At 37.3% G+C, this 27,455-nt stretch overlaps 1 pseudogene; it reads right to left on the bottom strand.

Annotated features, from left to right (window-relative positions):
- Nucleotides 1-998: 998 nt before the first annotated feature.
- LOC128777361 (ribosome production factor 1-like) lies at nt 999-27,455 on the bottom strand (annotated as a pseudogene).

Below are 27,455 nucleotides of genomic sequence, written 5' to 3' on the forward strand. Positions count from 1 at the left end.
TTGTTTACTGATGGCTATGCACCAGCCAGAACTGGATTCTGGTCCTATTATAGACTTAGAAGTGGTCTTGAAGGAAAACAGGGAAGAGATATCCTCTCTGTTGGCAAAGCTTGTGCCAGAACATTTCACTATCTAATTTGTCTGGAAAGACAGATGGCCTGCGGAAATGGATCTATATGCAGAATATTTTCAGAAAATTGTATGGAATAATACTGGAGGATTGGTAATAAGGAGTAGGTAGATGAATCTGTTTTTTTTTTTTTTTTAAGAACAAAGGGACATGGAAGTTGTGGTAGAGGAAGTAAGTCATGTCAACTATAGCTTTATGACTACTTGCAGAACTGTATTATCTACTTCTGTGTTCACCCTTGATCTCTCAATTATTTATTTTAACAAATATTCTACTATTATATATAGGGTGTGCTGGTATTATATATAGGGTGTGTTTAACTTTACAACTTAATCCACAGATTATAAAATGTCACGATGGAGTCATTTTCATGATATAGATCTAAGGGTCATATCCATAGGTCATGGATGTTATAAATAGGTCATGGTTTATATTATTATAAAATATTATAATACATTATAATATAAATTATAAGTTAGATTATATTATAGATCATGGTTTGCTACTGCTGTTTGCAAATTTAAATATAGAAGTGGGTGTTTGTTGATTTTGTGAAGCTAAGTAGAGAAGTGGACTGGACACTTTTAGTCTTTGTTATTGTCCAGCATCTTTGGAATACCATAATGGAAAATTTTCTGTATTATAGTGGGAGGTTATCTTCTCCAAGATAGAAACCAGAAATTACTTTTGTCAGTCTCCTTTCGTACTTAGGGCATAGACACTGATTCTACCAGTGAAGTGCTTAAGATTTTGATATGGAAGAGTGGAACTTGAGGACCATGTGCCATACAGAATCCATTCTTTTCTGTCAAGGGAAACTGGCTTTTAGGGAAATCAGTGGTTCAGATTCTGCTTTTTGGTGTTAGTATCAGTGGTTTGAACTACATTGTGTGTTCCCAATGGTGTCATCTGAAATATCTCCAGTGGAGACAGTCCCACTAGTTTGGGTGTTGTTTTTGTTGGCAGAAGCCTCAAGACCGACTATCTGGTCCTCCTAGAGAGTATAGGAGTCACATCTGTATTTTTACACTTTTTTTTTTTTTTTTCTTGGTAGCTGTTCTTTCTCAGATCTTACACTGGGCCAGCTGCCATGCTATTCTATGGGAAGGATCACGTGAAAAAGAAGTGAGGCTTCTGGCTAACAGATAAATGAGTGATAAATGAGCTTGGAAGTGAATCCACCAGCCCCAGTCAAACCTTCAAATGACCGCAGGTCTGGCCAACATCTTGATTATAAACCACGTAAGTGTCCCTGTACCAGAATCATTTCATTAAACTGCTGCCAAATTCTTGACCCACAGACACTGAGATAATAAATGCTTGTTGTTTTAAGACATTAAATTTTCAGGTAATTTGTTACGCAACAATCGATAACAAATGCAAGCAGATATAATGAAATGAGAAATTCCAGGATAATTAAGGAGGCATTGTTCAAAAGATTGCTAGAATAGCTGAATTCCCAGGTTCACATGGTATCTACTTTACTACTAATGTCTATCTCCTTTCTGCTGGCTGGATTCAATGCCAGCACCAGGGAAGCAGTTGGTTGCTTCCCTAGGGAACTCACAGGCAGAGCAGCTGTTCATGCTGCACTCTACTAAAGCAGTCTACCCTGACATTGGATATGCTGGACCCTCAGGCACTACTACATGCCTGGAGGCCTATAGAGCTTGTGGCATACAAGGAACTCATCAAGCATTATGATGAACAAAGATGTTATTCCATGTTTTTGCAAGACTAAGGGTATTGAGATTTGCCCAGGATATGGGAGACTCAATGGCAGTAGACTGCCTTGTGAACTGAGGCCTATCGCAGAAGATAGAGTGGAGGTATGATCATATTTATGCCTTGAAGATATCGATTGATCACACTGGCTGCATTCTCTATCCCCTACACACCATTTCTTTCCATCTTTCACCAAATAGTCCAGAAAACAGACTCCCTCAAATATTGTTTTTGCAGATTAAATTGTCATTACCTTTAGATGAGCCATTACCCAATTTGCCCATGACTTTGTCTCAGTTCTCTTTCACCTTGAGTTGTGTGCAGAATTAAGCCCTGGTGAATGAACTGGTTCACTTTCCTATACCACATGATCAAATTCCTCATCTTTGTTGATTTCTGATGCATTCTCCCAGCAAGTTCTTGTCTTGTTTTCTTTGTATTCTCCATCTTCAACTCTTTAAGTACAATAATTATAATGATAGTAAAATTTATGACTAATGTTTTTGATATTTTGAATTAATAACAATGTTCAAATACAGCTTTATTAAGAATGGGAAAATAGACTATTGGACGGTCTGGCAATACAGACTTGAGACTCACCTTCATAAACATGATATTTGAAGATGGTTGCATATAAGATCATGGGGAACAAGGACAGAAAGAAAAAGAGGCACAGAGAATTAGACTTAGTACACCTTTTCAGGGAGTTGAAGAAAAAGTTAGAAAAAAAATAAGATTCATTTAAGCCACATATTATTACTTAATATCGGTCCTTTACCAGGGCAACTAAAAAGGAATTATAATAATTGAAACTGATTTTCAGTTGTACTTATTTCTTTTTACCTTTCTAATAAGGAAACTAAGTTGCTAAGTATTGACAGAGAAAAGGTCATTAGAGATCTGTGTAACATATTTGCTGGGCAATTGGTCATTGGAAAAAAGTCAGTTTATTGTTTTTGTTTATTTTATTTAAATCCAAGTTAATTAACATATAGTGTGATAATGGTTTCAGGAGCAGAATTTAGTAACTCTTCACTTAGATATAACACCCAGTGCCAGTTTATTGTTAATCAAGCAGTAATTTGAATGTTTTATTAGGTGAGTAGGAGTTCGATATCACTGTTAAAAGTTAACTGCTATTGTTCAAAGATGGAATAATCTCTCATAAAATTAAAAATTTAAGTTTCCTTATATAGAGAAAAACACAAGTGATTCCTATTCCTCAGGAAATCTATCTGCTGTGAAAGCATAATTTCAACATTCAAGAAGAGAAAAGCTAGTCTTAAATTCCTTTCAGATCAAATTAAATCAGCAGATGGGTTGTATTATGAAATGAAAAGAAGGCAAAAAGAACTTGTCAAATGTGTTGTTCATGAAAATGGTTTAGCAAAATTAATATAAATGAAATTTTTACATAAATTCATTTCATAAGTTTTATGGGCAGAGGACAAGGTTTTTGGTGGAAGAAATATTAAGAAAAATTCAAAATGAAGAAAATATTTAAAATATTTCTGTTTATTCTAATGAAGCAAATGAATGTGAGGAGTTTAAGTTACTGTAAAAGTCTATGAAGTTAACAGTGATTTGGAAGCCGTGATAGGTAGAATAATAGCTTCCCCCACAAATATTCCCAATGCCTTAGTTCTTGGAACCTGTGAATATGTTACCTTACATGGCAAAAAAGACCTTGTAGATGTGGTTAAAGAAACAGACCTTCAAATGGGGTGATTATCCTGGATCATTTGTGTGTACTCAGTCTAAAGAGATGAGTCCATAAAAGTAGAGAGACTTTCCTGGCTGGGTCAAAGAGAAAAGAAAGATAAAGAGGTGATATTTGAAGCTAGGGAAGGACCTGACCCCCCCCCCCCCCCATGCCAGTTTTGAAGAGCCAAGAAATGCAATAGCCTTGAGAAGCTAGAGACAGTCCTCAGCTGACAGCCAGTCAACATTGGTCCTACAACTATAGGGAACTGAATTCTGCTAACAACCTGAATGAGCAAGGACATGGATCCTGCCCTCAAGACTCCAGAAAGGAACATAGCTTTGACTTTAGGCTGGTGAGACCCATGTTAGACTTCTGACCTATAGAGCTGTGAGATAGTACATTTGTGTTGTGTTAAGCCACTAAATGTGTAGCAATATGTTAGAGAAGCAATGGAAAAGTAACACAACAATTTTATTGAAAATATAAATAACTATTAAATAAATGGCCTTCAGTAAATATCCCAGTCTAGACAAGTATGTACTAAAGCCCTCTATATACCTTTTAATGGAGCTGACTTTTAGCTTCCAATTAAAAACAAAATCTAATCCAATTCCTAAAGTGCCTATCATTGTTTTGAATTATAGTTTAACTAAAGAAGATAACACTGAAATCATGTTTTCAGTTGTTATTACAAATCATTAACAATAATGAATCAGGTTTATTCTCTAGCTTTCTCATACCTACCAAAATTTATTTGTGAAAGGAAAAATTCACCCCATAAGAATTTCTGTAAAATGATGACATAGATGGACACTGTGTTATAGATGGACAACCAACTAAGTTGGTTATATATGCATATCTAATGGTTTTCTTGGCTATGCTAAGAAGGCTGACACATAAGGTCACTATATATTCCCTTCCACTAGAGAATAGAAATTCAGCTTAACTCAATAATTTGTTAATGCCTGCAGTATGGCATTGCAGAATGAGCATGGTTCTGGGAATCAGAAATCACTGGTTGAATCCCATATTCACCAGATATTGTGTCAGACAAGTCAGTGAATCTCTCTGAATGACAGTTTCCTAATTTATGATATGGGAATAACATCTACCTTACAAGTTTATTCTTGAAATAGAATGAAATTTCTCTTTAAATAATATGCTGTCATCATAATGTATAGTATTATATACAAACACTGAGTGCCAATGTGTTATTTTGGGACTTACCACCAGGCACTAGAGAAAATGGTACCAAAAATATAGAAAATAAAACTTGAGTGGAGTCAGGGAGGGAAGCAAGGTGGAGGTGGTAGGAATGTTTCCCATCAAACTGGAAAACTGACCAGAGCAGCAGAAGGGATGCTGGCAGCCCAGGAGATTGAGATCAAAATAAAGAAGGAATCTCAAATTCTACCCAACTGGCACCAAATTTCCTGAGATATCTAGAGGAGAGGGACTCCTGATTTGAGTCCTTTGGGCAGTGCTGGTTTTTAGGGTCAGCTTGGGAAGCTTCTGCCAAGGGCTTACTCAGACTCCAATGTGTCTAAATTCAACTTAGAGGACAAGGACTCCTGATATACCACCTGGTCTGGATCTTATTGATTCCAGGGATGGGTAGAGCTGAGCATCTTGGGAGCAGTCATCATCAGAGCCTCTGAGGCAGGACTGAGGGGATAGATGGGATATGAACTGAGGGAAACACAACTGAAGCCTGGACCTCTGTGTATCAATTGGATCATATTAATAACCATTACTTGATATTTCTTTACCTGTGACCTCACCTAAATAATGCAGTTATCTTTCTGCAGCTTTAACTCTTTAGGTTAGTTTTAACTTTAAGGTTGAATAAATAGATCTAATTTTTTTTTTTTTTGTTAAGAAATAGATCTAATTTAAGCAAAAAGAGGGATTTTGTTTGCAGAAACTGAAATGGTACACAAAACCTCAGGATGAGATAACAGGGGCTCAGAATATATGTCTAACAAAAGAAGTGAGGGGATAAAGGTATCTGCTTTAGACTTTTGGGTGGTTTTTTATTTCTGTTTTCTCTGCACACCTAATTCCATCACTTCTTTATTCTGGCAGAAAAATTTGGTTTCTAACAACTTTTGAGTTTTATATAAAATACACTCAGCCACCCAGAAAGTCTCCTATTACCAGTTCAAAAATCCCTGGGGCAAGAGCTGCCAATAGCCAAAGCTATAATAATTTGAGCAACCAAAAATATAGCATTGACTTGTAGCTCAAAGTATAAAATAAATACGCATGAATTCACACTAATATAAATAAATGATGAAAGAAAGAGAAAGAAATAGAGACAGATCTCCTCTATAGAAAAATTTCAAATGATTTATGTAGATAAAAGAGTTAAAGAGATAAAAGAGTTAAAGAAGAGTCAATCAGAGATGAAGAGAGCAATATACACTCTTGATGCAATGAGCAGCATGTTAGAAGAAGCAGAGGGATGAATTAATGACAAAGTAATGATAAAATAAAGACAAACTAATGGCAAGCAATGAAGCTGAACAAAAGAGAGAAAGAAATATGCTAAATGAGAATAGACTTAGGGAACTCAGTGACTCCATCAAACATAATAGCATTACACTATAGGAGTCCCACAAGATGAAGAGAGATAATGGGGAGAAAATAATTTATTTGAAGAAATAATAGCCGAAAATTTCTGTAATCTAGGGAAGGAAAGACATCCAGATCCAGGAGGCACAGAGAACTCCCATAAAAATCAACAAAAGCAGTCCAACACCAAGAGATACAGTAATTAAATTTGCAAAATATAGTGATAAAGAAAAATCTTAAAAGCAGCAAGACAAAAGAAGTCATTAACTTACAAAAGAAGTCCCATAAGGCCAGCTAGAGATTTTTCAACAGAATGTGGCAAGCCAGGCGGGAGTGGCATGATATATTCAAAGAGCTGAATGGGAAAAATCTGCAGCCAAGAATACTCTACCCAGCAAGGCTATCATTCAGAATAGAAAGAGAGATAAAGAGTTTCCCAGATAAGCTAAAACTAAAGGAGTTTGTGATCACTAAACCAACTCTGCAAGAAAGACTAAAGGGGACTCTTTAAGTGGAAAGGAGAGACGAAAAGTGACAGTATAATGGCAGGAAACACAAAAGTAGTAAAAATGAATATTTCTACAGTAAAAAATATTTCTGTAAAAGTCAGTCTAGGAACTCACACAAAATGATATAAAATATAATAACAAAGACCAATGTGGGGAGGCGAGGATCAAAGAATGCGTTCAAACTTAAACAACCATCAACTTAATATAGACTGCTATTTGCAGAAGAGGTTATATACAAACTTATTGGTAACCACATATCAAAAAATCATTAATAAACATGCAAAAAATAAAGAGAAAGAAATCCAAATATATCACTAAAGAAAATCAGCAAAACATGAAAGAAAGACAAGAAAAGATTAGAGAAAAATCTCCAGAAACAACCACAAAACAAGTAATAAAATGGCAATAAATACATACCTACCAATAATTACTTTGAATTTAAATGAACTAAATGCTCTAATCAAAAGACATAGGATGTCAGAATGGATAAAAAGTAAAATAAAATAAAATAAAATAAAATAAAATAAAATAAAATAAAATAAAATAAAACACAAAACCCATCTATATGCTGCCTAGAAGAGACTCATTTTAGACCTAAAGGCATCTAAAGACTGAAAGTGAGGGGATGGAGAAACATTCATCATGCACATTGATGTCAAAAGAAAGACAGAATAGCAATACTTTGTTATCAAACTAGATTTCAAAACAAAGACTATAACAAGAGACAAAGAAGAGTACTATATAATAATAAAGGGGGCAGTTCAACAAGAAGATATAACAATTATAAATATTTATGCACACAACATGGGAACACCTAAATATATAAAGCAATTAATAACAAACATAAAAGAACTAATTGATAATAACACAATAATAATACATGATTTTGGGGCGCCTGGGTGGCTCAGTCGGTTAAGCGTCTGGCTTCGGCTCAGGTCATGATCTCGCGGTCCGTGAGTTCGAGCCCCGCGTCAGGCTCTGTGCTGACAGCTCAGAGCCTGGAGCCTGTTTCAGATTCTGTGTCTCCCTCTCTCTCTGACCCTCCCCCATTCATGCTCTGTCTCTCTCTGTCTCCAAAATAAATAAATGTTAAAAAAAAAATTAAAAAAAAATAGTCCATGATTTTAATACACCACTTACATCAATGAACAGATCATCTAAGTGGAAAATCAACAAGGAAACCATGGCTTTGAATGAACAGAAAATCAACAAGGAAACCATGGCTTTGAATGACACACTGGACTAGATGGACTTTACAGATATATTCAGAATATTGCATCCTAAAACAGCAGGATACACATTCTTTTCAAATGCACATGGAATATGCTCCAGAATAGATCACATATTGGGTCACAAAACAGGCCTCAACAAATACACAAGATGAATTCATACCCTGCATCTTTTCTGACCACAATGTTATGAAACTAGAAGTCAGCCATAAGAAAAAAATTTGGAAAGACCACAAATACATTGAAGTTAAACAACATGCTACTGAACAATAAATGGGTCAACCAGGAAATTAAAGAAGTAAAAAGTATGTGGAAACAATGAACATGAGAACACAAAGTTCTAAAACCTTTAGGATACAGCAAAAATTGTTCTAAGAGGGACGTATATAGCAATACAGTTCTTACCTCAAGAAGCAAGAAAAATCTCAAATAAACAAACTAACCTCACACCTAAAGAAGCTAGAAAAAGAAAAGCAAACAAAGTCTAAAGGCAGCAGAAGGAAGGAAATAATAAAAATTAGAGTAGAAATAAATGATATAAAAATTAAAACAAAACAAAACACTAGAACAGATCAATGAGACCAGGAGCTGGTTCTCTAAAAAAATTAATAAAATTGCTAAGCCTCTAGCCAGACTTATCAAGAAGAAAAGAGAAAGGACCCAAATAAATAAAATCACAAATGAGAGAAGAGAAATAGCAACCAATATCACAGAAACACAATTATAAGAGAATATTATGAAAAACTATATGCCAACAAATTGGACAATTCAGAAGAAATGGATAAATTCCTAGAAACATAAGTTATTGAAACTGATACAGGAAGAAATAGAAAACTTGAACACACAGATACCCAGCAAAGAAATTAAATCAGTAATCAAAAATATCCCAACAACCTGAAGTCCAGGACCAGATGGCTTGAAAAGCAAATGCTACCAAAAGTTAATACCTGTCTTTGACCATAGTGGCCATAGTGACTTCTTTGATATGTCTCCTGACAAAAGGGAAAGAAAAACAAAAATAACTATTGAGACTGCATCAAAATAAAAAGCTTCTGCACAGTGAAGAAAACAATCAACAAAATGACAAGGCAACCTATGGAATGGGAGAAGATATTTACAAATGACGTATCTGACAAAATATCCAAAATACATAAAGAACTTATAAAACTCAACACTAAAAAACAAATAATCCAATTAAAAAATGGGCAGAAGATATGAACAAACATTTTTCCAAAGAAGACTCCAGATAGCCAACAGACAAATGAAAATATTACTTATCATCAGGGAAATGCAAATCAAAACTATAATGAGATATTACCTTACACCTGTCAGAATGGCTACAATCAGCAACAAAAGAACAGAAAAAGGAACCCTCTTGCCCTGTTAATGGTAATGAAAATTGGTGCAGCCACTCTGGAAAACAGTATGGAGGTTCCTCAAAAAGTTAAAAATAGAACTACCCTATGATCCAGCAATTGCACTACTAGGTATTTACCCAAAGGATACAAAAATACTGATTGAAAGGGATACATGTACCCTGATGTTTATAGCAGTGTTATCTACAATTGCCAAATTATAGAAACAGCTCAAGCATCCGTTGACTGAGGAATGGATAAAAAAGATGTCACACACACACTCACACACACACACGCGCGCACGCGCACACACACACGAATATTATTCAGCATAAAAAAGAATGAAACCTCGCCATTTGCAATGACATGGATGGAGCTAGAGAATATTATGCTAAACAAAATAAGTCAGAGAAAGACAAATACCATATGATTTCATTCATATGTGGAATTCAAGAAACAAAACAAATGAGCAAAGGAGAAAAAGAGAGAGAAAAGCAAACCAAGAAACAGACTCTTAACTATAGAGAACAAACTGATGGTTACTAGAAGGTCAGTGGGTGGAGGATGGGTTAAATAGATGATGAGGATTAAGGAATGCACTTGTTGTGATGAACACCAGGTGTTGCATGGAAGTGTTAATTTACCATATTGTATGCCTGAAATGAATATTACATTCTATGTTAACTAAGTGGAATATATTTTTTAATGTTTAATTTTATTAAAAAATATTTTTTAATGTTTATTTTGAGAGAGAGAGAGAGAGAGAGCAAGCACGTGCACAAGCAGGAGAGGGGCAGAGAGAGAGAGAGGGAGAGAGAGAGAATCCCAAGCAGGCTCCATGCTGTCATCACAAAGCCCAATGTGGGGTTTGATCTCAGTAACTGTGACATCATAACCTGAGCTGAAGTCAAGAGCTGGACGCTCAACTGAGCCACCCAGGCACCCCTCCTAACTGGAATTTAATAAAATCTTAAAATAAATAAAGATTGCCCTGAGTTCTCAGCACAGGAATGAAGACACCCCTAGACACATTATTGTCAAAACTCAGATTACTAAGGATAAAGAGAAGACTCAAAGTTTTCTTGAGAAAAAATAAAAATGACCCACAGAAAAATGACAAATCTGGTATCACGTTTCCCATCAACACTATTGAATGTTACAAGACAGTGAAGAACTACTTTAAAGTTAAAATGGGCAATGTCACAAGATTTATAAAATATTTCCTCTACCTGAAAGGAAAGCTATTTGAGTTTGGACTATATCCAAACAAGAAAGAAAATGAAGACAGAAAACATTTTGGCATCCTTTGAAATAGTGGAGCCAATTTGTCTCTAGAAGAGCAGTGAAGGGAAAGCCCAGAAATGCAGTTAGGAGGCAGACCTGGCATTCAGCCAGTCCAAACTGAGGCATCAGGAGAAATAGTGATGCAATAGAACATTTATAATTTTATACACATTGGTACTGAGATACAGGCAAGAAAAACTCACTGCAATTAGACAATTGAAGGCAAAACCTGCGAAAAACACATGACAACAATCAATCGACACTGCTCGGACCTGCATGGAATCATATTTATATTCTTAATATTCTTATCGACTTACATCTTTTATATCAACTTACAGATACAGCATGGAGGAATTAATCCTATATAAATACTATTAATCTTAACATTGCAAAAGTTATCGTGTAGATGATAGTAGTTGTAGGGGAAAAGAACAGTGTAATGCTGAAAGGAAAATTATGGTCATTAATATCATTTTAAAACTGGGAAGAAAAATTATGGATGCAGCATGTTGGGGTTGGCCTTGGTATTTGGCCAAGGTATGCATTTGGTTTAGTGCTCTAAAATATACTGTTCACAGCTGGTGAAATAAGGAATGGAGATATTAGTATTTTATGGAAGATACATGAGGAACACAAAATAGAAATATAACAACTGGTTGTAAGGGGGCGGGTTGGTGGTAAGCCAGCTGATCCCTCATTTATTATAATAGATTATATCTAAAATTTATAAATCAGGAAATAGGATGAGAAGTGTATTATTAAAAGACATGGGAGTAAAAAGCAAAAATGACATAAGGGAAGAATAAATGTTTCTAGGAAATGGGGCTTATAGATTGGAAAAGATGGAACAGTGTATATATTAAATTAATAAAGGGGAAACATCTTTAGAAGAGATGATGAAAGAGCCAAAATATGTTTGGTGGAGGTGAAAGAATTATATTGATAGATCTTACTATAATTCATCTGAGAGAGGAAACTGTGTTTAGAAAACTCTTTTGATAAATTGCTTACAGCTGAAGTTCCTTTTGGCTTCTTCTAGTAATTGTGCATACTATTTATATTCTTCTAGTATTTCACTTCATTTATTTTAATTTTAAAAATATTATACAAATGAAATGTGCCTCTTGTTATCAGTCTGGGTCTCAGTAAGGACAGCATATTCAATAGGAAGTTCAAGGAGTGTTTATTTACAAAGGTGCAAGAAGGGAACCATAAGGAATGGTTCATTGATCTGCAGCTTAATAGCAACCTACATGTCATTACCCCCTAGGTCTAAAGCAACAAGGAGAGACAATGGTTTTTAAAGCTTGGAAAGAAAAAGTTGTAAGGAGTATCATTACAAATGGGGCATTGACATTTGGATGGAGGCTACAGCCAGCTGAAGGTGACATTGCAAGAAGAGATTTAAAGGAATAAGTATATTAGGTTTTACTCTCTTGCCTCCATAAATGCTCCTACCAGGGATTTCCATTGATAGAAGCCAATTAAAAGAGAGAAGCCATGGAGATATTGTTGTAGATCAGCTCCTTGGGACAGAGAGAGAAGTGCGGATTAGATCTACAGGGGAAAATGGAGGATTTTCATATAGAGCAATCCTTAGGCCCCTCTACATTTAGTATTTTACTTTCTTTTCCCTATCTCCCTTTCTTTTTTTCCTTCTTTCTTCCTTTTTCTTTCTTTCTTTCTTTCTTTCTTTCTTTCTTTCTTTCTTTCTTTCTTTCTTTCTCTAAGGAGTAAGCTTGTTTCCAATACAAGGGAACAAATAGACACACATTTCATATTACAAAAACATAGTCATTATTTGAAATGGCTCAAGATACAGAAAAAAAAAGTGCATTTCATCTGTTCATTAATGTTTTCTTTTTGGGGGGTCAAGTTTGTTAGACTAAAAAATTCTAACCAAGTTTGTCATTTAGAAATTAGAAACCACAAATAAAGTCTATCAGACTGTTGGAATATAATATTGCATAAGAATTAGACAATCTGGGGCACCTGGGTGGCTCAGTTAGTTAAGCGTTCGACTCTTGATTTCAGCTCAGGTCATGATCTCACCATTTGTGAGATCGAGCCTTGTGTCAGGCTCTGTGCTTGGAGCCTGCTTGGAATTCTCTCTTTTCCTCTGTCTCTGCCCCTCCCACATTCATGCTCTCTCTCTCTCTCTCTCTCTCTCTCTCTCTCTCTTTTTCTCAAAATAAATAAATAAACTTTAAAAGAAAGATTTAGACAATCTTTATTTCTGATTAATTCTTACTAATTATTTTTTGATCATTTATTGCTTAAATTAAATCTTGTGTTAGAAGTAGAGATGAAAAATTACTATTTTTTAAAAAATGTTTATTTATTTATTTTGAGAGAGAGAGAGTGGGGGAGGGGCAAATAGAGAGGGAGAGAAAGAATCTCAAGCTATCAGCACAGAGCCTGACACAGGGCTCGATGTCACAAACTGCAAGATCATGACCTGAGCTGAAATCAAGAGTCAGAGGTTCAACTGACTAAGCCACCCAGGTGCCCCACTATTTTTTTTTTTTTTAATTTAAAAGAAGAAATAGTGTGGTACAGATTTTTTCAAATCATGTCCCTTAGAACACTGCAACATTTCATGAGGAATAAGTTCTAGAGTTCACAAGAAATTTGTATAGACACAAAATTTGCATCAGGTACGTTTATCATTTTTTGTCTGTTCACTTTAAAAAAAATTTTTTTTAATATTTATTTTTGTGTGTGGGAGAAAGAGAGACAGAACACAAGCAGGGGAGGAGCAGAGAGAGAGAGAAAGAAACAGAATCCAAAGCAGGCTCCAGGCTCTGAGCTGTCAGCCCAGAGCCCAAATGGGGCTTGAACCACAAACTGCAAGATCATGACCTGAGCTGAAGTCAGACGTTTAACCGACTGAGCCACCCACTTGCCCCTTTCACTTTTAAGAGAGTCATTTCAGCACTGTTTAATCTCATATTTTATACTTTCTAAAATGACATGAGTGAAAATTTCAAATGCCTACAAAATCCAGGCAGCATACTTAGCTGAATTGGTGGTGATAGACAACATGCCATAGCAAGGTGGAGGACGCACGTCCTGCCCACAGACATCAGTGGCTTCCAGGCTTCAGCGCATCATTACTACATGGGAACAGTAGGCTAGTGTTGCCAGATCTTTGATATTGATGTGCAATCTCTGCCCCCTTTTTTTTCCTTTTTTTTTTTTTTAAGTAAGCTTCATGCCCAGTGCAGAGCCCAGTGTAGACCCTGAACTCATGACCTTGAGATCAAGACCTGAGCTGAGATCAATGGTCAGATACTTAACTAACTGAGCTACCCAGGAACCCCTGCAATCTCTACCTTTTAAAATGTGGCAGATAATTCCAAAGGTTTAAAAAGATTGTGTTGCTAAACAGCACATCTCTGTAAACCAGATTTACTCTGTAGATGAGCAATTTGTAACCCCTGGATTAGCTGACATTTAAACAGTCTTCAATTACTGATTTTTTTTATTCTATAGGACTAGGTAAGAATTAAGAATCGTAAGTCAGGGCCACCTACTGACAACTCTATATCGTTGCTGCCTGAATAACAATATTGTGGAATTTTAGTGCAGAATAGAAGTTAGTCATCTTCTGTTTTTGAATTATTATTAAGGGATAACTATTTTCAGTTATTGAGAATCAGAGAAAGCTTTGAAGAGTCTAGTCTCTATATGAGAAAGTTTTCAGGAGACCTGTGAGTAGAGCTTTTATGAAATGTTAATGTACACGTGTGGTAGATGGTTGGGGATCAACAGGATAAACCCCCATTGGGTCATTAACTCTGGACTAGATTTATGGGACTCCACTCAATCACCAAGTGTATTACTAAAAGGATGGTAAAAGCCTATGTAAGGATCCAGCTATCAGTCACATGACCTGATCTAGGGAAGAGATAAAAGCTTATATGCATCTCACGGAAACCTGCCAATACTTGTCCCCATAATACATGATAAAACTCTGACAGCAAACTTCTCCTGGGAGTTTGGTATTAAATTAGCGAGGCGGCAGCTCTCCTTTCTGCTGTTTTCAGATATCCAGGCACGGCTTTCTAATACACTGCTAATTTAGAAGACGGAGGATGAAAGTTCTATTTTAATAGTTCTCCAACACCTCATCTTTTCTATCTCTGCTGTAACATGGTTCAGAGGTATGGAAATATTAACGTATGATAGGCCCCATTCACTGTGCTACAACTTTCATAGGATAATATGACACATGCATAAATTAAAGATTGTCTTAAGAAAGATTATCTCACTCTTTCTAGAAAAAATGTATGTAAGTACTTGTGCTTTAGTCAGAGATAATGTTTGTCCCCCAAAATCAGAAACTCCTTCGGTCTAACTTAGGTTTAATGAGACAATTTTATTTTTCGAATAGCAATCACCAGGATAACTGTTGCATAGAAGCGTCTTTATTTAGAAAAATGATGATCTTCGTAATAGAGTTGGAATTTGGTATGCCCAGGGCAATGGGAGGAGAAAGCAGAGGGTAGAAGTCTGCATTTGCGTAATGTGAGTCTTCCTTCGAACTTCTCTAAACTGTTAATGAAGTCCTTAAATTCACAATTTTTAAAGCTTTAATTTTAAAAATTGCAGTAAAATATACATAACATAAAATTTACCATTTTAGCCATTTTATTTTATTTTATTTTATTTTATTTTATTTTATTTTTTTATTTTATTTTATTTTATTTTTATTTTTATTTTTATTTTTTTTTTTTCAACGCTTATTTTATTTTTGGGACAGAGAGAGACAGAGCATGAACGGGGGAGGGACAGAGAGAGAGGGAGACACAGAATTGGAAACAGGCTCCAGGCTCTGAGCCATCAGCCCAGAGCCTGATGCGGGGCTCGAACTCACGGACCGTGAGATCGTGACCTGGCTGAAGTCGGACGCTTAACCGACTGCGCCACCCAGGCGCCCCTTTATTTTATTTTTTAAAGTTTATTTATTTTCAGAGAGAGAGCATGCTTGCCCAAGTGGAGAAGGGGAAGAGAGAGGGAGAGAGGGAATGTCAAGCAGGCTCTGCACTGATAGCAGACACAGGGTTTGATCTCATGAGCCCATGACCTGAGCTGAAATCAAGAGTTGGACACTGGACACTTAAACAACTGAGCTATCCAGGCGACCCTCCATTTTAGCCATTTTAAAGTATACAGTTCAGTGGCATTAAGAACATTCACTGTTGACCAATGATCCAGAATGTTTTCATCATCCCAAACAGAAAGTCAGTACTCATTAAACACCAAATCCTCATTCCCTTCTTCTCCCCAGTCCCTGGCAACCACCATTCTATTTTCTGCCTCTATGAATTTGATTACTCACATATCTCAAATGAGTGGAGTCATATAATATTTGTTCTTTTGTAATTCTTATTTAAAGTTTTTAATGTTTATTTTTGAGAGAGAGAGAGAGAGAGAGAGACACGAGACAGAGACAGAGTACGAGCAGGGGAGGGGCAGAGAGAGAGGCAGACATAGAATCCAAAGCACACTCTAGGCTCTGAGCTGTCAGCACAGAGCTTAATGCAGGGCTCGAACCCACGAGCTGTGAGATCATGACCTGAGCCAAAGTCAGATGCTTAACCAACTGAGCCACCCAGGTGCCCCTGTGGGTAATTCTTATTGAGATTGTTTTCTGCTGTGGAAATCAGTGAAAGGAGAGAATTTCACATGAGGCATAAGATGGTCAGGTCAGATCATTCTGAAGAAAGCACAGGAGACTGGAGGTGGCGATACCTCCAGGAATGTGACAGATGTTGAAACTAGAGCCACAAGGCCAGATCTGGTACACAGACATGATTAGTCTGCAGAGTGCTTTAAAATATGTGAATTATATGACATCATTTAAAATTAGAGAAATTTTAATAGGGAACCAGATATCTTGTCCATCTTGTAAAATCTGGCAATAGTGGGCATGCATTTCCCTGGCTATAATCAGATAAGTAGCATACACATACTCCAGTTTTCCCTTAGACTCGTAATGCTTTACTGATTCATCCTTATCAAGATGAATAATATTCATAGCAATCTGAGTCTTCATAGTAATTTTGGAATAGGTGTTTAGATCTCATATGTATAGAAATGGATCCAAGTTTATCCACATCTTGAGTGGCAGAGAAGCTTCATATGACATCTGGGCTACAAACCAAAAAGAGGCATATATTGGGAGGGTACTGAGTTTGTCCTGTAGATATCAATGGAGGCAGATGAGTGGAACCTTGAAACTAGAGAGCAGTCAGGCAGCAAAGTGGACCCCTTGTCTAGCTCCATTTGTCAGGGAAAGCACGCTTTTTCTGCTCTTTGCAGCTTCTGTACGTCTGCTTTATTCTGCTTTATTCATATTCATGTTGCTGTATGTCTGCTATGTTTCTTCAGAACAAAATCATGTATCTAATTTGGCTTTTGTAGGCACCTACAATTCCTGCCTGTTCATATGTCACCAACCAACTGATTAAAGATTCTGAATCCTAATTCCATGACCCCTGGAGAGAGAATCTGGTGGCCAAGTGCATGTCTACTCAGCTATACCTCTGATTTAGCTGTGGCTGTAGTAGAGAGTTCTGGGCACACTTTCACTCATTTCAGGTTGACAGTTACAGATCTCTGCTTTCTGCCCAGGAACTCTTGGATGCTAGTGATACCCCTGGGAGCTCACTTTGTTCATGCACATTGGCTTGTTAAGTGTGAGGAAGTCAACATCTCTGAGAGTTAACATCCTTAATGTCCCCTCAACTATGAGGAATCAGAACTGATTCATAAATGCTCCTGCTTTTCATCCTTCTAGCACATAATTCTGGGAAGCATTCTGTATACTTTTCTGGAAGTCCAAGCAGAATCAGGCTGCTTGTGTCCACGGTGGCAACCTCAGTAACATACACTTATATTGGCTCTTCCTCCTTCACTGCCTCACTCTCATCTCCTCAGTCCTGCTCACTGGGATCATGTCCCCAAAAAAGCTAAGGCTTCCCTTTGGATACTTAATCCAACTTGCTCACAAGTCCTGTCCCAGGCTCTGCTTTTTGGGGAAGCCACGTTGAGACAGGTTTGTTTTTGTCAGAGGTTTACCCATTTGTTATGGGTAGAATTATGTCCCCCTAAGAGATATGTTGAAGTCCTAACCCCAGGTACCTCATATTGTGAACTTATTTGGAAATAGGACTGTTATTAGGAAAGATGAAATTAGTAAAGATGAGGTCATACTGTGGGGTGACAGATGATGTCATAGGGTGGGGTCTGCCTGACTTCTCTCCTGCCTTTGCTGCCTCTCCTCTTTTAAGGTTACCACAGAACCCACTGATCCACCTCTCTTGGTGTCCACAGTAAAACTCCATATCCTCTGAATAAATGTCTCTTTTTTGCTTTGTGGACCAGATGTCACATGAAGTCTCCTTGCCACTCAAGATCTGGATAAACTTGGATCCTTCTCTCTGTATGTGGAGACCTAAACACCTATTCCAAAATTACTGTGAATATTATTCATCCTGTAAGTAAATTAAGGATGAATAAATAAAGCATTATGGGTATAAGGAAGACACTGGAGGGTGCATATCTAGGGAAATGCATGCCCATCACTGCTAGATTTTACAAGATGGATAAGACATCTGGATCTTTATTAAAATCTCCCAATTTTATTTTATTATCATTTTTTACTTTTATTTATTTTTATTTAAAAAATTTTTTTTAATGTTTATTTATTTTTGAGACAGAGAAAGACAGAGCATGAATGGGGGAGGGTCAGAGAAAGAGGGAGACACAGAATCTGAGGCAGGCTCCAGGCTCCACGTTGTCAGCACAGAGCCTGACGCGGGGCTTGAACTCACGGACTGTGAGATCATGACCTGAGCCAAAGTCGGACGCTCAACCAACTGAGCCACCCAGGTACCACATTTTATTTTTATTTTTTTAAGTAGGCTCTACGTCCAATGAAGTTCTCGAGCTCATGACCCTGAGAACAAGAGTTGCATGCTCCACTCACTGAGCCAGCCAAGAGCCCCTTATTTCTTTATTAAGTTTTTAATTTTTTTTTTATTTTAACGTTTATTTATTTTTGAGACAGAGAGAGACAGAGCATGAACAGGGGAGGGGCAGAGAGAGAGGGAGACACAGAATCGGAAACAGGCTCCAGGCTCTGAGTGGTCAGCACAGAGCTTGACGCAGGACTCGAACTCACGGACCGTGAGATCATGACCTGAGCCGAAGTCGGATGCTTAACCGACCGAGCCACCCAAGCGCCCCAAGTTTTTAAATTTTAATTCCACTATAGTTAACATACGGTGTTATATTAGTCTCAGGTGTACAATATAGTGATGCCCAATTTTTAATGAAACAGTTATGTACAGAGGATAGCATAGTTTTGCTCCAAAATCCTAAAGGTCACCGTGCTATGATTTGCCTATAGGATTTGCCAGAGTCCCTCATATAGCAACCTTCTCCTCCACTGACTCTTCTACAAGTGGCAAGCTTGTAGACAAATCTGGACTTGTATTAGGGCTTTCTTTTATCCTTGGCATCTTTCAGTACTGGGAGCTTTTCAAGTCACTTGGTAATTGTGTCAACATAACACACCTGAATACAATATGTGTACTTCTAAAGTCCTGAAGAGGCTTCCTAGGCATTGTACCTCTTTCTTCATGGTAGAAGAGGAAACATGCAGAAACTTGTCCTTTCTTAAGAAAAGTTATCCGGAGGTACCTCACTCTGGACCCTAGAAATTTCACTATTCAGTTCACTAAGTTTTGTGGGACTTTTCTCCCACCCTCTGGCATGTATGTGTCCTAACAGGGTGTCTGTAGTCATTTCTTTATCATTTTATCCAATCAGCACACTATCACCAATGTAATGATTCAGTGTGCTGCCCCATGGAATGGAGACATGATCAAGGTCCCTGCAGACTAAATTATGACATAAGGCCAGAGAACTTAAATAGCCCTGAAAAAGACAGTGGAGGTGTATTGCTACTCTGTCAGCTAAAAGCAAACTGGTTCTGATGGTTCTTAACAATAGGTGTAGAGAAATAATCATTTGCCATCTGCATGCTAGGTACCAGGATATGGGTTGATTTGTTTCATAAATAAACTATATTTGGAACAGTAGCAGCAACTGAAATCACCACCTGATTAAGTGTGTGATAATCACTGTCACAGAAGTTGTATATATTGAGATTAGGCTTAAGCAGGTCCTGAAGTCCAAGGTAAGCCGCATATGCAAATGGCTCAGATGGCCATGGCCCAAATTCTTCCTACACTGCCTCCTTCTTCTCAGTCTGTACATATGGTCCAATGGGAATTTTACCGTGACCAGTTAGCTGAGGAAGACAGTTGTTCATGTTATGCTGATACCACCAAAATATGGATGGCTCCAGAACCATAACCCACTATGGAGTGACCCTGAATGTCAGTAGAGTAGGAAAATATTCCCAGTTGGCAGAACATCAAGCAGTTCTGTGGACTTTGTTTACTGTGCTTAGAGAGAGGATTGTAGGTACAGAGCTATATTTCATGGAAAGCTAATAACTTGGCTTGATGGGATTAGAGGCTTGGAAAGCACATGATTGGAAAATCAGTGACACGAAGAATAGGGGAAAAAGTATATCAATAGATCTCTCAGAATGGGCACAGAATGTTTATATTTGTGTCCCATGTGAATGATCACCAAAGAACAATTGTTGCAGAGGAAAACTGTAATAATATGTGGAGAAGATGACCTGTTCTTTGGACATAAGTCAACCTCTTAAACACTTCCGTTCTTGTTCATCAAGCTCATGAACAAAGTAACTATAGTGACATGAGTAGATTATTCATGGGCTCAGCAACACTGATTTCCACTAAGGCCCATCTGGCTTCAGACACCATTGAGTATTCAACTTGCCAATAGCAGAGACCAACATGTTACTTGGTGGCAGGTTGGATTACATAGCACCACTTATATCATAGAAGAGGTGGCATTATTCTCACTGGAATAGATCTTTATAATGGACATCAATTTATCATTTTTCCAGAAATACTTTTGCCAAAGCTACATCTAGGAATTTATTGAACATCTTGTTAATAGTCACGACATTCCATAAAACATTTCTTCTGACATTACGGTTAAGATTGTACTAAGCAAGTTAATTTTTTCTTTAATGTTTATTTGTTTTTGAGAGAGATGTAGAGCATGAGTGGAGGAGGAGCAGAGAGAGAGAGGGAGACACAGGATCTGAAGCAGGCTGCAGGCTCTGAGCTGTCAGCAAAGAGCCTGACGCGGGACTCGAACCCGCCGACCGCAAGATCGTGAGCTGAAGTTGGATGCTTAACTGACTGAACCACCCAGGCTCCCCTAGTTAATTTTTTCTTTATTTTCTTTTTTTTTTTTTAAATTTTTTTAACATTTATTTTGAGACAGAGAGAGACAGAGCGTGAATAGGGGAGGGTCAGAGAGAGAGGGAGACACAGAATCTGAAACAGGCTCCAGGCTCTGAGCTGTCAGCACAGAGCCCGACGCGGGGCTCGAACTCATGGACCGTGAGATCATGACCTAAGCCAAAGTCAGACGCTTAACCGACTGAGCCACCCAGGCGCCCCTTTTCTTTATTTTCTTAATTTTGATATGAATATACTATGTGTATATATTAACCATTTTAAACTTATTTTACAGGAAATGAAGTTTAGTGATGGGCTCGTGCTCATGAGGTTCACTATTCTTACCAAATTCCCCTTATCCTGAAGCAATTGGCCTCACAGAATAATGGAATGGCTTTTTCAATTTCTGTTATGGTACCAGCTAGGTGGCAATACTTTGCAAGTCCATGATAATTTTCTCTAGGATACAGTACATGTTCTAAAGCAGACCAATATATGGTATTATTTCTCTCGTAGCCAGGATTCAGAGTTCTGGGAATCAAAGGGTAGAAATGGGAGTGGATCTTTACACTGTTAACCATAGAGATCCACTAGCAATATTTTTGTTCTCTTTCCCACAATTTGAAGCTCTACTGGTCTACAAATTTTAGTTGCCAAGGGAACTAGAGAATACAGGAATGGATCCCCTAAATTGGAAGTTGAGTCTGCCACTTGACTGTTCTTCAGGCCAGTAAATCAATAAGCAAAGAAAAACATCACTCTACTGGCTGGGGTGATTGATCCTGACTAAAAAGAGGTAATTAGGTTGCTTCTATCTAATGGGGTAGGAATGAGTATTTCTGGAATGCAGGAGATCCCCATAGGTGCCACTTATCACTTCCATATCTTCTGATTTAAGTCAGTGGGAAATTATAACCTAAAATAATCCAGATCCCTGATGGATGAAGATTTGGGTAACCCTTCCAGGCAAAGAACCATGACCACTTGAGGAGCTTACTGAAAGCAAAGAGGCTATGGAATTGGTAGTAGAAGAAGGCAGTTAGTTATGAATACTAACTTTGACCATATGAGCAGTTTCAGAAACAAGGATTCTAATGATTAAGACATTTTCCTTAATTTTGATATAAAGATGTTATATGTATGTATTAACCATTTTTTCTTCCCCTAAATTCAGAAGAAAGAAAAGCATGCAAATAGGATGAAGTGTAGATTTAAAAAAAAAACAGGAATAGCTATTTGAAGTGTCTTTCCTTGTATAAATAGACGTTTGAGATATTCTCTATTTACAGTTTGAAGCTGACTAATTAAATGAGGAGGATGTAAATACCAACACTCCTATAGTTATTGTATGGCTTATGAGAACAGAATCTCATGGAGCTGGATAGAATTCTTTCAGCAAACTGCAGGTATTGGAGACTTTGATGCTTTTCCTGTTTGCACCAGTAAAAACAGTTTACTTTTTCCATTGGAGGAAAAAGAGAACAAGAGGATGAATACGTCCATCATTCAATAAAAGGAAATAATTAAATATTATGAGATAGATAAATAGCTCTATACTACATAAAGTTGCTATAACTCATTACAATAACACAATTTTTTAAAAGAAATCCCTCAGAAGAATTTTCATTTTCCTCTTATTTAGAGTTTCCTATGAGGCATTGTTCTAAACAAGGCAATTTTGATCAATTATCTTCTTGCTATTTTAATTTGAAGGAGCCTATCATACAATAGGCAACCTACCAGGAATAATTTGACTATGTGGTATCATCCATAGGGAACAATATAGCCTTTAAAAGAACTAGTATCATAGTCCCAGATTTTCAGATATACTACAAAGCTGTAGTAATCAAAACAGTATGGTAGTGGCACAAAAATAGACACATAGATCAATGGAATGCAAAAGAGAGGCCAGAAATATCACAAGTATATGGTCAAATAATCTATGTCAAAGACTTTTAAGCAAGAATGGTATACAATGGTATAAAGACAGTGTCTTCAAAAAATGGTGTTGGGAAAACTGGACAGCTACATGTAAAAGAATGAAACTAGACCACTTTCTTATACCATACACAAAAATAAATTCAAAATGGATGAAAGACCTAAATGTGATGCCTGAAACCATAAAGTTCCTAGAAGAAAACATAGGCAGTAATTTCTTTGGCATTGGCCATAGAAACATTTTTCTACATATGTTTTCTCAAGCAAGGGAAACAAAAGCAAAACTAAACTATTGGGACTACACCAAAATAAAAAGCTTTTGAACAGCAAAGGAAACTATAAACAAAACAAAAAGACAACATACTAAATGGGAGGGAATATTTGCAAATGATATATCTGATAAGGGGTTAATATCTAATGTATATAAAGAACTTATACAATCCAGCACCAAAAAGCAAATAATCTAATTAAAAAAAGTGGGCAGAGGACATGAATAGATATTTTTCCAAAGAAGGCATCCAGGTGGCCAACAGACACTGAAAAGATGCTCAATATCACTCATTGTCAGGGAAATGCAAAGCAGAACTACACAGTGAGATATCACCTTATACCTGTCAGAATGGCCTAAAATAAAAAACACAAGAAATAACAAGTAGTGGCAAGGATGTGGAGAAAAAGGAACCCTTGTGCTATGTTGGTGGGAATGCAAACTGGTTCAGCCACTGTGGAAAACAATATGGAGTTTCCTCAAAAATTAAAAATCGAATTACCATATGATGCAGTAATTCCACTACTGGGTATTTACCCAAAGAAAATGAAAACACTAATTGAAAAAGATATATGCACCCCTATGTTTATAACAGCACTATTTACAATAGCCAATATATGGAGGCAACCCAAGTATCCACTGAGAGGTGAATGTATAAAAAAGAATGGTATATATATATATATATATATATATACACAATGGAATATTACTCAGCCATAGAAAAGAATGAGACCTTGTTTCCCAAAACATGGATGGACCGAGAGTATAATGCAAGTGAAATAAGTCAATCAAAGAAAGACAAATACCATATGATTTCACTCATATGTGGAATTTAAGAAACAAAACAAATGAACAAAGGGGAAAAAAAAAGACATAAACCAGAAAACAGACTCTTAAATACAGAGAACAAACTGGTAGTTGCCAGGGGGAGGTGGGTGGGTGGGGAATGGATAAAGGGGATCAAGAGTACACTTATCCTAATGAACACTAATGTATAAAATTGTGAAGCCAAATAATTATACTGTACACCTAATACTCATATAACACTGTGTATTAATTATACTTCAATAAGAAAAGATGAACTTCTACAAATGATGTTAGAAATTATAGACATCATGGATGTCTTTTAAAATTTTAAAGGTAGACTAGTTCCCAACTTGTAACTAGCTGTGGGATACTACAGATGCTTCATTTTTAATCTCTTTTTAGTAATTAGTCCCAAATGAAATAGTCAGCTAGTTATTGGACAAGAGGACTGCAATGGGTTACAAACAATGATCTATCTAATTTCATTTTAAGAACTGAGAGCTAACAAGGGAAAAATTCAAACATGTTTCTTTTTTAAATGTTTATTTATTTATTTTTGAGAGAGCACACAAGCAAGGAAGGGGCAGAGAGAGAGGGAGATAAGTAATCCAAAGCAGGCTCTACTCTGTGATGTCAGCACAGAGCCCGATGTAGGGTTCAAACCCATGAACCATGAGATCATGACCTGAGCCAAAGTTGGACCCTCAACCAATTGAGTCACCCAGGTGCCCCTCAAATATGTTTTAGGTAGCACAAGAGCATATCTAAAATATTTTAGGGGCGCCTGGGTGGCTCAGTCGGTTGAGCGTCTGACTTCGGCTCAGGTCGTGATCTCGCAGTCTGTGAGTTCGAGCCCGGCGTCGGGCTCTGTGCTGACAGCTCAGAGCCTGGAGCCTGTTTCGGATTCTGTGTCTCCCTCTCTCTGACCCTCCCCCATTCATGCTCTGTCTCCCTCTGTCTCAAAAATAAATAAAGGTTAAAAAAATAAAAAAAAATTAAAAAAAAATTTAAAAATATAAAATATTTTAAAAAATTTTTTGATGTTTTATTCATTTTTAAGAGAGAGAGAGAGAGAAAAAGAGAGAGAGTGGGGGAGGGGCAGAGAGAGAGAAGGAGACACAGAATCTGAAGCAGGCTCCAGGCTTTGAGCTGCAAGCACAGAGCCCGTCGCAGGGCTCTAACCCACGAACCATGAGATCGTGACCTGAGCCGAAGTCAGATGCTTAACCAACTTAGCCACCTAGGCGCGCCTAAAATATTTTATATTGGAATGTAGACCAGGGATTCAGTTATCAGAAGTCAAGTCCAGAAATGTTGGATCCTGTCCTTTTCTTCTCCATGGCAGGTTTTGAAGAATTTGGTTAGAATAAACATTTTCCCCAACTTGGCTTTGACCCCATGATAAAATGTGTGGGTAGCTAAGTGGGAGTAAGAGGTTTTTTATTTTGTTTTGGTTGGCCTTCTATGCTGGATAGGTTGGTAATGGCTTAGAGAGTTTTCACAAATATACTTTCTGAAATTGCCGTACATTGAAAGGAGTGAAAGAATAGATAGGAAAATAAATATATTTAAAACATTTTATAGCCTCCAAATTAATCCAAATTAAATTTGGGCTTGCCATAAATTATTCAAATGATAGCACAATAACATCCTTTCATTCAATCACCAAATATATACTTAGTTTTGACTACGGGATAGATTCTCTGTAAGCCCTGGGAATTTAGTGATGAACAAAGTCCCAACTTTCTTTCTTAGTTTACATTTTAATGGTGGTAAAGAGAAGTAAAGAAGCTCTTATTCATTTCTGGAGAAGTACTAGGGGATATGGCAGTACTTTGATGGTCACATGATTTGGAGTTGGAGGATGATTGGGAGAAGCTGGGGAAGAGTGAGTTCAATAGGCATCAGCTGGAGGATGGAAGGGAAGAAGTGTTCAAGTGACAGGAATGCTGCATGCAATAGTCTAGGTGCAAGAATGTGGTGAGGGGCACCTGGGTGGCTCAGTTGGCTGAATGTCCAACTCTTCATTTCTGCTCAGGTCATGACCTCACTGTTAATGAGATCGAGCCCCACGACAGGCTCTGCATTGACAGTAAAGAGACTGCTTGAGACTCTCTCTCTCTCCTTGTCTCTCTGCCCCCACCTCTGCTTGTGCTCTCTCTCTCAAAACAAAACAAAACAAAACAAAACAAAACAAAAACCAAAAACAAAAACTTAAAATGAGCAGTTGGGCCACTTGGCAAGTGACTTAGAATTCATCCATTTGGTGTTTTACAATCTTCATTAATAACAATCAGATTTGTGAAATCTCTTGAAATGCACTGTGGAATAATTTTTTTTTTTTTTCAGAGCCAGTCCTCTTCTGTAGTAAACGTGAGACTTTGGTGTAACTGTGGAATACTGTTCACGGAGTCCTACTGTTCTCTCATGATGTCTCTCTGATGTTATGAGAATCTTGGGAGAAATTTGTTGAAGTAAGAAGTAAATTCATCTGTAGCTCCATCATAAGCAATCGCTTCATCATTAGGATCAACTATAGGATCAACTCGCTGGTTGTCAGTAGTCTTTGGTATAGGCTTTCGGTGGAGCCTTATCACTAAGAGCCTCTCTTTCTTAAGTTTTTTCTTTTTTTTTGTGATTTAACTTTATTTTTTATTTTTTAAAATTTACATCCAAATTAGTTAGTATATAGTGAAGCAATGATTTCAGTAGATTCCTTAATGCCCCTTACCCATTTAGCCCATCCCCCCCCCACAACCCCTCCAGCAACCCTCAGTTTGTTCTCCACATTTATGAGTCTCTTTTGTTTTGTCCCCCTCCCTGTTTTTATATTATTTTTGTTTCCCTTCCCTTATGTTCATCTGTTTTTTCTCCTAAAGTCCTCATATGAGTGAAGTCATATGATTTTTGTCTTTCTCTGACTGATGAATTTCACTTAGCATAATACCCTCCAGTTCCATCCATGTAGTTGCAAATGACAAGATTTCATCCTTTTTGATTGCTGAGTAATACTCCATTGTGTGTGTGTGTGTGTGTGTGTGTGTGTGTGTGTGTGTGTGTGTGTGTGTATACACCACATTTTCTTTATCCATTCTTAAGTTTTTTTCTTAATTGCCAACATTTCCTTATGCTGCTACTATTTCCACTGCATGAACATTAGATGTCTCCCATTGTGGGTTCTTAATTTCCAAAATTTGAAGGCATGGGGGAAAGGCAACTGCTTTTGGGGTTGGACCTTGCTTTCTGTCACTCCATCCTGTGTGACTGTGGCTTCTTCAGGTTCTTCTGGGAATACTTTTCGTTTCAGCCTTTCTTTCCTCTACTGCTGCTCTTATCCCCGCCCTTTGCCATGGTGTTTACTCCTTCGCATCTGTCTCCATTTTTCTTTTTTTTAAATGTTTTTATTTATTTTTGAAGGAGAGAGACACAGAGCATGAGTGGGGGAGGAGCAGAGAAAGGAGGAGACATAGAATTTGAAGCAGGCTCCAGGCTCTAAGCTGTCAGCCCAGAGCCCGATGTGGGGCTCGAACTCATGAACTGTGAGATCATGACCTGAGCCTAAGTCGGACG

Source organism: Panthera pardus, unplaced genomic scaffold (assembly GCF_024362965.1).
Source record: "Panthera pardus isolate Hobbes unplaced genomic scaffold, ASM2436296v1 HiC_scaffold_16, whole genome shotgun sequence".
Classification (NCBI taxonomy): Eukaryota; Metazoa; Chordata; class Mammalia; order Carnivora; family Felidae; genus Panthera; species Panthera pardus.